We start from the raw sequence: 11494 nt of genomic DNA on the forward strand, positions 1-11494 counted from the left end.
AAACATTGTGCAATCTCCTAAAGAAAGTGATCGGCCGAACAAAGAGAGACTGGCACGAAAGAATAAGCGAAGCACTTTGGGCATATCAAACGACACATAAGACTCATACCCAAGCTACACCTTATTCTCTTGTATATGGCGTGGAAGCTGTTCTACCGCTCGAAAGTCAAATCCCCTCATTAAGAATGGCTATACAAGAAGGCTTGAATGATGAAAAGAATGCAAAGTTGCGCCTCCAAGAGTTGGAAGCACTCGACGAAAGAAGGCTCGAAGCTTAACAACACTTGGAATGCTACCAAGCACGGCTATCCAAGGCATTCAACAAGAAGGTCCGCCCAAGGTCTTTCCAAACTGGAGATCTCGTCCTCGCATTGCGTAGGCCTATCATCACAACTCACAAGACAAAAAGCAAGTTCACATCAAAGTGGGATAGACCATACGTAATACAAAAGGTCTACACCAACGACGCCTACTTAATCATGGCAGAAGATAGCTTGAAGATCGACCTTATCAATGGAAGATTCTTGAAGCACTACTACCCCTAAAAGGCGACAACCAACACTCCTTGTTCGCACGAACCTAAACTGCACAAACCAAAGCTCCTGGCCCGCAAGAGCATAAACTGTGTACGGCAAAATCATCATCAAAATCACCATAAAAAAAAAAATTTTAATTCGTATCTCATTTGAACTACCGTATGACTTAATCTCTTCTTTGGAGGGGTACGTAGGCAACTCGAACATTCAATTTCGAGTTCAGTCACATCACAACAACAAAAAATAAGGGTTTTATTAATGAAAGTCAAATTTATTACAAAAAAAAAATTATTTTGTACAAAAAAAAAAGGAAATTCCTTTTATATATATATATATATATCCTTTATCCAGCAGCAGCAAGCCCATCAAAAGGAGGTTGTCCAGGCCCAAGCTTACTGTTCGAATCGAGATCCATCCCTCTTCCACCTCGGGCCTGCCCTTTAGAACACAGAATGAAAAAGTCCCAACTTTTCTCTCCCTTTCTTTCTCCAAACGGCTATGGCTCTGATAGCGGAGATCTCCACCCAAATCTGACTCTGAGAAGAAGACCCGCGTCCACCGCATTGAGCTCCAAGTTCGCCACTTCACGGAAGCCTTCCTCTACTCCCGTAGCAGCACCTTCAAAGTAACCCACAACCACCATGGAAATGTGCACCGCTTGCTTTCTCTTCGCCATGGTTCCTGGGAAGTCAACAACCTCCATAGCTACTTCTCTCGCCCCATGCTACCTTCTCGGCGTCCCTCACATCGCCACCAGCGATCTCGTCCACGACGAGCTGGTTGCCTCGACCATCAGCACGCCCTCTCCCAGCCACTATCGGCCTCCGCTTCCCGTTAGGTTCTTCAAACAAGCCCCGAAAGCCCTAAAGCCAAACCCACCGTGATGATGTTCATCACCGACGCCGTCTGCTCCCGTTTCTGTGCGACTCGCTCATGTTCTGCGTTCTCGCCCTCGATCTTATCATAAGTCACCGTCTCACCACCTTCGTTCTAGCCAACTGAAAGGACTGGCGAGATTCCCAGATGTATCACACCTTCATCGCCAAAACCATCATCAAATTCAATCCAAGCTCGAGCCCTCCAATCAAAGCAGCCACCTTCAAATTATACACTTATCCAGCAAACATCTTCAGTAGAACAATCTCATCCCAAGCTTGCTCATTCGTTCCATTGCCGGCGGTTGCTAATGTTGTAGACCCCGGGAAAATTGACAGAGGTGCGGTGCTGCAGCTGGAGTTTCTTTACGTGGGTTTCCTGAAAAAGACGAGGAAGATGGGCTTTTACCGTTGTTGAGGAGCGGCCGGTCAAATTTGCCCTCTGGGTGTTGATCTGGGCATCTGTGTCACTTGCCTGGTTCGTGGCTTCCATAGATGCGAATGTTGCTACTGCAGCGGCGGCTAATTTCATTAGAGCCTCCAGCTATGGCTCGAGGATTGTGACAGTGCTTCGAAACTTCGTCTGACCTGATGAGGCTGTATTGTTTGCTCTTGCCACACTTTTGGTCATTGAGCTTTGAGGGCTTAAAAGGATCAACGAGGACTTGTGGTGCCAGCTGTGAATGGCGAACTTGAGGACGAGGTTGGTGACCGCTGTCAAACGACTAGCTGGTCATAAAGCTTGATGCCTTACACTCTGCCTCAAGCTCTAGTTGCTTCTGCACTTCCGCCATGGCTACTGCCTTTGAATGTGATCAACAAAACCAAAGTTTGTCAACTCACACCCAAAGACCTCCTCCGTCTTCTTGCCTCTGCTGCTGCATTTGAATCGGAGAAGAACTTCAACGACCGTTGTCAAACGACTAGCCGATCGTGAAGCTCGGTGCTTTGCACTGCCTTAGTACCTCCAGCTTCTCCTTTCCTGCTGCAGGTGGCCGCCTTTCATCCGATGCAGCACGCACATATATATATATATATCATAAAAATAAAAATAAAAATTGGTACAGTGACTGTGCAAATAATGGTCTCCGGAGAAGTAAATGAAATGCGGTGATTATTCAAATGCAGGTTCGTGACTGTGCGAATAACAGTGACTATGCAAACGACCACCCGTGCCTAGAAAAGAAAACCAAAATGAGAGGGGATGGGATGGTGCACTGGGAAAATATGATTATGTACACACACAAAAAGAAAGTGCCAGCTACTGTTAAGTTAAGAAAAAAAAAAGGAAAAGGGTGGTGGAGACAGAATGATTGAAAGGAAGAAAGTAGGAGGACGACGAATTTCCGTTTAAAAAAAAAGAAGAGGGTGAAAGAATAGTGCATTAGTCACCATCTAAAAGGAAATGGGTGCATCAGGCACCATCTAAAAAAAAAAAAAAGGAAAAGGGTGGTGGAGACAGAATGATTGAAAGGAAGAAAGTAGGAAGACGACGAATTTCCGTCTAAAAAAAAATAGGGTGAAAGAATAGTGCATTAGTCACCATCTAAAAGGAAATGGGTGCATCAGGCACCATCTAATAAAAAAAAAAGGAAGTAACGCATCTTAGTCAGATATTCGTTTTATTTGTATTTAGCACAACATATTGAATAAAATAAAGCATGTCCATTGATATCTCTAAGAAATTACAAGTGTGTAAAAAAATAAATAAAAAAAAAGAGAAAAGATAAGCAAAAAAAAAAAAAAAGGGGAGTCTTCACAAAAGTCACTTATGTGAAGCCTCAGTACTTGAAACCTTAGTACTCGGCGGAACCCTAGAAAAGGGAGGCACTGGAGATGGATTATTCGGAGCTTCAATACTTGGTCGAACTCCAAATGACGAAGGCAAAATGTGCCTCTGGAATACATCCACAAACTTCCGATGGTTACTTTGAATCCAACCTTCGGAATCCAGCAGCTGATCAAGCTTCCTCTTCATGCCCAACGAATAACTATTTGCAAACACATGCAACTCTCTATTCTCGCGCTTAAGCTGTCTGATCTCTTGATTAAGAGCTGCCACCTCGGCTGTCAATAATTCAACTTGGCGAGTTCGAACAAGTAAGCGTTGGCCCATGTTGGAAATAGAGTTCGCACACTGGACACTGAGAGCCTAGGAATCTTGAACAGCTAACTCATCGGACCGTTGTGAAAGTATCCTATTATCTCTAGGAGTGATGAGGTTCCTAGCTATAACCATAGCCATTGTTGCATCACTTATCACAGAGTCTTCAACTGTAAAATGACCATTAGAAGATAAGAAGGATGGACGCCATATATTATCCTGACGCAATGCACCTGTGTCACTGCTGAGACTCAAATCTAAGCAAATGTTAGACGGGTTAGCCATTTCCAAAAAGATGGTAAAAGAAAAGGGTATGAGTGAGTAAAATCTCAGAAATACAGCAAAGACAATTTTCAAAGGCGGGCAATCTTCAAAGTGTGCATGTTGAATGCAATTGACACCTCTTTAAAAAAAAGAGGCAACACAACCACTTGTTCAAAAAAATATTCGAAGAGACACACTCTTCGAATTTCAAAACTCGGATTTTCCTGCATAAAATCCGTCAACACTTTTCAGACACAGTCTCAGCTTTCGGCTATCACGTGTAACTTTGCCAGAGATCACTGAAAAAGTTGAAAACGTGTGAAGCCCATTATTCCAACTACCACACTTTTGGCCGACAAGCGTGGGTGACAAGGCCACATCCAAAACGTATGACCCTTCTTCCTTGCCGAATGCATCTGCAACTAAAACCTCTCAACATACTCAGTTTTCTTCCTCCCTGGAAATACCTCTTCAACCAAGCCACACCAGAATAAAGGTATCTCATATCACTAGGGTTGAGAGCAAGAGTATCTCATAGCATGCTTTCTCCCTATCCTTTTCTTTGTCCTCCCTCTTTATTGCAGGACAAGGAGAAAAAGAGCAATCAGCCGGCACTTGGAGTTAACCTTCCGATTTGGACTGCCTGGAAACCCCTTCCCTGATTGCTTACCTAGCATCGCCTTCAACTTATCTTCAACCATTGATGTACTTCCAGAGAATAGACCACATCTGCCTAGAAAATAAAAGATGCAAGTGAAGATGATACATCGAAGCATGTGGAGACAAGCACAACAAAATACGTGCCGGTTCATCCGCTACTTCTTCAAAAGCAAACGTATCTCATATCATCAGGGTAGAAAGCAAGAGTATCTCATATCATGCAATCTCCCTGTTCTTTCCTTCATCCTTGTTCTTACCTGTAAAGATAAGGATAAAGAAAGCAATATGTCGGAACCTCCACTCGAGCTCCTGGTAAGGAACCGACTGCCTGAAATCTTCCTGAGTGTTTCAACATCTTATGCTTCCAGAGAAGATACCACATTTGCCTGGAGAATAGAAGAGGCAAGTGAAAATGATGCATCGAAGCATGTAGAGGCAAGCGCAACAAATACATGTGTTGATCATCCGCTACTTCTTCAAAAGCAAAAGTATCTCATATCATCAGGGTCAAAAGCAAAGGTATCTCATATCATACTTTTCCCCTATCCTTTCCTTTACCCTTGCTCTTACCTGCAGAACAAGGAGAAAGGAAGCAATCAGTTGGAACCTGAAATTAAACGTCCGATCAGGAACTGATTGCCCGGAACCTTTGCCTGGTTGCTTACCTAGCATTGCTCTCAAGTGCTCATTTTCAACTGTTGGCGGGTCTCGAATTACCTCATCAAATACTTCAAGACAGTTGATATGGTGCTGGCTCTTTACACTGAAGCTGCCAAGCATGGATGAGTGGCTGAAAAGTGATGCTCTGAAGGACCATGTAAAGGCAAAGGGTTGCGCACCACTTCGGCTAGGCGAAAGAAACAAGCAGAGAAGAATACAGCACGATGAGCTGGAACAAATCATTATGGCAGGACACCCTTCTCGGCAGAACTGCATAATCCAAACGGAGGAGTCTAAGTCAAATCCAAGCCCGCCATCATTGCTATAATCAAAAAGCTCGAGAAGCTTCAACAACTTTTCGTTGGCATTGTCGCCAAAGAGCAAAGTCTCAATAACCCTTGAAGATCATACCGTCAACCAAACTGCTCAGGGTTCATATGAAAATGCTGCAAACTTCCTTGATCTTTCAAAGCATGCATGTTCTGAAACTGCTCGTGGTCATGTTTAAGTTCGAGATCAAGCCTCAACGGCCCTTAAAGAAATCACAAGTCCAATTCAAAATCAAGTGTCCACCACCCTTGAATCAAATCCAGTTCAAGATTAAGTCTGTGGAAAGTCCTTTGAAGGAAACCAGAAAACCCTCCAACCCAGTTCAAGATTAAGCCTGTGGAAAATCAACAATTGGAGGAAACTAGAAAATCTTCCAGCCAAATTCAAGATCAAGCCCGGCGGCCCTTAAAGAAATTATCAGCCCAGTTCAAGATCAAGCCTCAACGGCCCTTGGATCGACATCTGCAGTAAGGGACTTCAAAACGCATCTTCTACACGTGACAAGCACATGTATACGACGTACCTTGAAGTGGGGGCATTTGTAGACATCGAAATTTCGGTGAAATAAATGTTGATCAATAATTAAAATTTCAACGTTCACGTGTCACATAAATTTTACACATAGCATGTGACTCAACAAAAAATCGAAAATCATCAGAAAAGTTATCAAACATGACACATGTCAACGCTTAGCATAACTGATTTATTTCAGCTGATTATTTAAATCCAAAAATCAAGTTTTGGAATTCTATAAATAGGAGGCCAAAGCATTCATTTTTTTAGACAAATTCATAACCAATTCACCTCACACCAAAACCTTGAAGCTTTGAAACTCCAAAGCTCCCAAGCAAATCCCGAAGGATCAAGAAAGCTCTTTTCGTTTTTCGTCAAATCCTCATTCAAAATCAAGCCCCAACGGCCCTTGAAGAACTTCCACTAACTCAAGATCAAGCCCCGACGGCCCTTTGGATCAATGACGTCAACAAATCCGCACAACTGTTTATCCCAAGATCAAGCCCCGATGGCCCTTTGGATCCAACATCAAATCCACCCATTACAAAGATAGAATCAGAGGCTAAATTTGTAGAAGAGATTGTAACCCCTAAATCATCAATACAAATATTATTTTGTACACGTGTTCTTGTCTCGTTCATCGCAGGAATTTCCCTGTTTACAGTTAGTTGGAGAATTTTTTTAGATGTTGGAAACATAAGTCACTGGTGTACTATTATACTTGTTTTGAACAGACGACATGGTTTTAGATGGAGAATTTATAAATATCGGGACAAGTCACATGGTATCGTAAGAACGGGTGACATGGTTGATAATACCGTTTGAAAATGTTTCTTGACGCACACTCATACCTGTATTGAATCGCACCACAAGTCCCTTGCTACCAATCCGAGTAAGAAGAGATCAAGCTAGATACAATTAATTGCAAATGGTAATACTTGTACCACCCATAAGGGAAGGCACATACTCTCATTCCTTGTAAATAACCTAACATCATCGTATAAATTTCACAATCAGAAAAGTTCTACTTCTTAATCTTTATTTGAGGATCATCCCTATTAAAAATCATTTGAATCAAAGATTATTTATGCATTCATATGTATGGAACAAATCGGCAATGTGGTACCACGGAACATATATGTACACATTACCTATTAACTTATTTGATACATTTGAATGACTAAACGGTATTTGATTCGAATGATTTTTGTATGGATGATCTTCAAATGAAAATTAAGAAATTAAATGATTCCGATTGTGGAAATTATATATTTAAGGTACGTTATTTCACAAGGGGTAAAATATGTTCATTCCTCAATGAAGGGATGCAAGTATTACCAAATTGCAACTTTCACCAAAAATAATTTGGATTGCATAAGAGATGTGTAGGGGATTGTTCACACTTTAACTTGAAGATGTTTAAATAGAAATGACAGGAAAAAAGTATATGCAAATTTTATTTGAACCCATTTTTAAGGTGCAAAAGAGAAGCTTAGATATTAAGTTTGGTTTTTTCATAAGTTGGGGTAATTTAGGAAAATATGTTGGGTCGATACATAAAGAGCACATGGTAATACGCGGATGGTGATTAATTGGGAGTGGTCAGGGTGTGAAAGATTATAGCTTGGGTGGAGGTGTTAGAACCTGCTCTACGTCTTCTACGATTGTACAGAGAGAGAGATACCAACAACAATACAAACAATCAATATTTCATTCACAACCTTTCTTTTCTTACAATGTACTATTTATGCTAATACCCAACTCTAACTGTCATCACAAGATGATGCCATCTGGCATCCTAACAACACCCCCCCTTAAAACCAATCTTACAAGTAAGATTTACAATTTCGAACTAAGAACAATTGAAAACTAGCAATAAAACCAGGAACAACACAATCACAAGAATGTATTAAAGGTTCACAATTTCTGGAACTTAAGCTTCAGTTCATGGTATAGTTCCCATGTAGCATCATCTTTGGAGTGGTTTTGCCATTGAACTAAGGCTTCCGTAGCTGTAGCACTTTCTTGATCATTCTTCTGTCCAAGATTGCAACTGGTGCCTCTTGCAAATTCCCAGCATCTGTGATAACTGGCAATGGCACCGTGGTTTGTACTTTCCCAAATGCTTTTTCAGGCAAGAACATGGAACATGAAAAAGAAGTATGAACTGAAACACTACACTCATATCTAATTGAGTACCCTCCACATTCAAAGCTTGATAATATCTGCAAACAAGATAGTTCTCTGTTCTCTCTGGGTTCTGCATCTTTGATGTTTTACTGCTTATTTCCACTCTTGGTTTTCCCCCATAAAATGAGCCTTGCAGCAAGGCTTGAAACTGAAAAACCTGAAGAATTTGATCTGCAAAGCTGGACAACTTCAAGGCTTGACCATTGAGAACCCAACACCATAATACACCCTCCCATAATCAGAGATCTTGTCCTCAAGGTTTTAAGTCCATTAGCATATTTCGTACATAAATGTTGACAACGAACCCAAACTATCATAGTGGTGAAAGGTGGAATTGCAATAATAACTTTTATAACAGGCAGCAAAGTAATACTAGCTCATAACAGGCAGCATAGTAATACTAGCTCCCCAGATCAAATTACTACTCCAGAGCTTTAACAATAATGAACCTAAACACTAGACTCATCCTCCAGAATTGGTATGTGCTTTGCAACCGTGAAGGCAGCATCCAACTTCCTTTGCTCAACATATTCGCTACTAAAATGTTTAAGAATACCAATATCTATCATTGTCATCATTCCTCTACCAGTTAATAAACTAGATGTGAAAGTTGTAGTGTAGATGCCTTTCCCACCTTCAAGTATATGACTCTTATCTTGCACCCCAAAAGAGCCATGAACAGAACTTCCAAATGGAAGCTTCTTCTGCATGTGAAAGCTATGAACCATATAATCTTCACTAACAATTGGGAATGTCATCTTCCCTGCCCTGCTCAACTCAATATATGTACTACAAAATACTCCACCTACAACTATGCAAGTAGTATATGTAACCAACATCACCACCCTAATCATTCCATCTTGGCTACAATCAATAGAATTTCCAGATTCATTTAGACAAGAGAAATGAGTATTTGAAATAAGAACACATGTAGTCCAGCAACTTCTCCCCCAACTCGGAATGCAGCAATGATCTTCTCTAAGCTTTCAGGCGGGCTAGTATCGATATCTACACTTAGCTGTAGCATAGATGCCACCTCATCTGCAATCCTTTGTTTCTCAGCAAAAACTACTTTTATTGCCTCCTTAGCTAGTTGCTTATCCATACTAGACGATAATCCTGTATCATTTACTAGTTGGGTATACAAACTTAGGTCAACCTCCTTATATCCAACAATCTTTAGCTTTGAAATTCTTTCCTTGCCAAGCTTTTCAACAATTGATCTGCCAATTTGATCCCCACTCTTACTATAAGTTGTCAGTAGAACCACATGAATCCCTTCCTTGTATGCATCATCAATAAACTCTTCAACTCCAGGTTGTAAAGTCAATTTTTCTGACATCAGAAACTCATCCATTGCCATTTTCTTCTTTTGCAGAACATTTTTCACAAATGACTCCTCGTTTGTAGGCAAAGAACTAGACCAACCAATCCGATTAAAATACAAATTCACCATATTTTCCTCATCACCAGCGCTCTTCCTGAATTTGGAGTCTCCACCCTTGTCCCGAATGCCCTTGCAATAGCACATGTCACAATGGACAACAACACAGAAACTAGTTTCAAATCTGGAGAAGGTGAACTTACTTCCATTTTTTCTGTTCTTGTCTATACAAGCTTCTAAATGATGCAATCCCAAATAACCAGCATCTTCCCCATCAATGATCATGGAAGAATCAAAACTCACCTCACATTTGAACACCTTGGACCAATGAGAACCCAGAACACAATCTTTATTCTTGGACTTCAAATTGAAGAGCCTCTGACTAATTGTTCCACACTTGTCACGATCGATAACAACACAGAAAGCTGAATCCTTGTAGCTTGCCAGTATTGACTCAAAACTGAAGAGAAAATTGGTACCACCTTTATCACGAATGCTCATATGGTACCCCATCTTAATATCAAGAATGTAACCTGAGTTCGACATTTTGTTGTGCACGTGAACTAGGCAATTTAGCTTTCTTGAACTCAACATTAGAAACATGAATTTCCAAAATGAAAACTTGAGATTTGCCATTCTTACAATCAGATTCAAGAACAGTCGCTGATGTCGCTGATTTCGAATGAAAGAGCCTTTGAATAGTTGTTCCGCCTTTGTCACGGGTGAATTCATGGAAGCCAAGCTTCAAAGAAGCAATGTCCACCGTTGGCTGCAGTCCAACAAACACATGGTGGGCATCATTTTCACCAGATTTTGCAACCGAAATTAAAACCACTTCAGGGAAACAACCCACATCAGGAAAAGAACAAATACCCACATCACAGAGCAAGAGTCTTCACCTTTCCTGGCCAACAATTTCAAATCAGCAACTTTTTTCTCCATTCTTATAAATTCACAATCAGAAACAGGGAACCCATAAACCAAATCGTTTATGGTACCTGTCTTGCAATCAAAATCACGAAATGGAGGAATTTCCACTGAATCTTTAGCTTCCTTGTCGAACAAATCGAAAACGTTTTCGTTCTCCCGAGCCAAAGCTTTTTGAAAAACCCCAAAACTTCCTTGAAATTTGGGATTGGAATGAAACGTTGCAGAATCATCGTCGTGGTGTTTGCCGTAGTCACGCACCTTCTTGAATTTCTTCAATATGGGTCGAAGACAAGGACGAGTCTTGGGCTTGTATCTTGGACGAAATTGAGACCAGAATTCATCTCTTTTATCTCGGGCTCGAACCTTTTCCATGTGGAAGGATTGAAGATTGAGAACAATTTCATTCGATTTCTCAAGAGAGAGGAGATGTCTATTTGATGAACGGCTGATGCGTTGGTGTAGCTGCAAAAGATTCCACACCTAGTTTTTCTGCAAGCAACTTCAATTGAAGAAGAATTAAATCATTGGTAGTCTTGACTTCGGCCCGGAATTTAGCCTGAGAAATCCTCAATTCGTCTTGAGACTTCTTGAACTCGTTAAACTTGGCTTCCCGATTGGAAACCCTCGATTCCAGGGTTTTGCAAAACATTTACGGCGGTATACAATGGAGAAGGATTGAGAGGAACGAACGACTGGTTGTGATACCAATTTTAGATACTCAAGCCCAAGATAAAACCAACTAAAAGACTAGCATGAGACTTAATACCACTACACCATTGCTAGTGTAACCGACGTGGGATCGTAACATTATTATCACATCCCGACCTATGCTCCACCATATCCTAGGCCCCATCTATTGTCACATCCCGACCTATGCTCCACCATATCCTAGGCCCCATCTCCTCCGTAGTACGATATTGTCCATTTTGGGCCCCGATCATGCCCTCACGGTTTTGTTTCTAGGAACTCAAACGGGAACTTCCCAGTGGGTCACCCATCCTGAGATTGTTCTTGCGCAATCTCGCTTAACTTTGGAGTTCATATGAAA

At 41.2% G+C, this 11494-nt stretch overlaps 1 pseudogene; it reads right to left on the bottom strand.

Moving 5' to 3' along the window:
* Positions 1 to 8886: 8886 nt before the first annotated feature.
* On the bottom strand, positions 8887 to 11167 carry LOC126602270 (uncharacterized; annotated as a pseudogene).
* Positions 11168 to 11494: the final 327 nt, after the last annotated feature.

The sequence above is a fragment of the Malus sylvestris genome, chromosome 15 (genome assembly GCF_916048215.2).
Source record: "Malus sylvestris chromosome 15, drMalSylv7.2, whole genome shotgun sequence".
Lineage (NCBI taxonomy): Eukaryota > Viridiplantae > Streptophyta > Magnoliopsida > Rosales > Rosaceae > Malus > Malus sylvestris.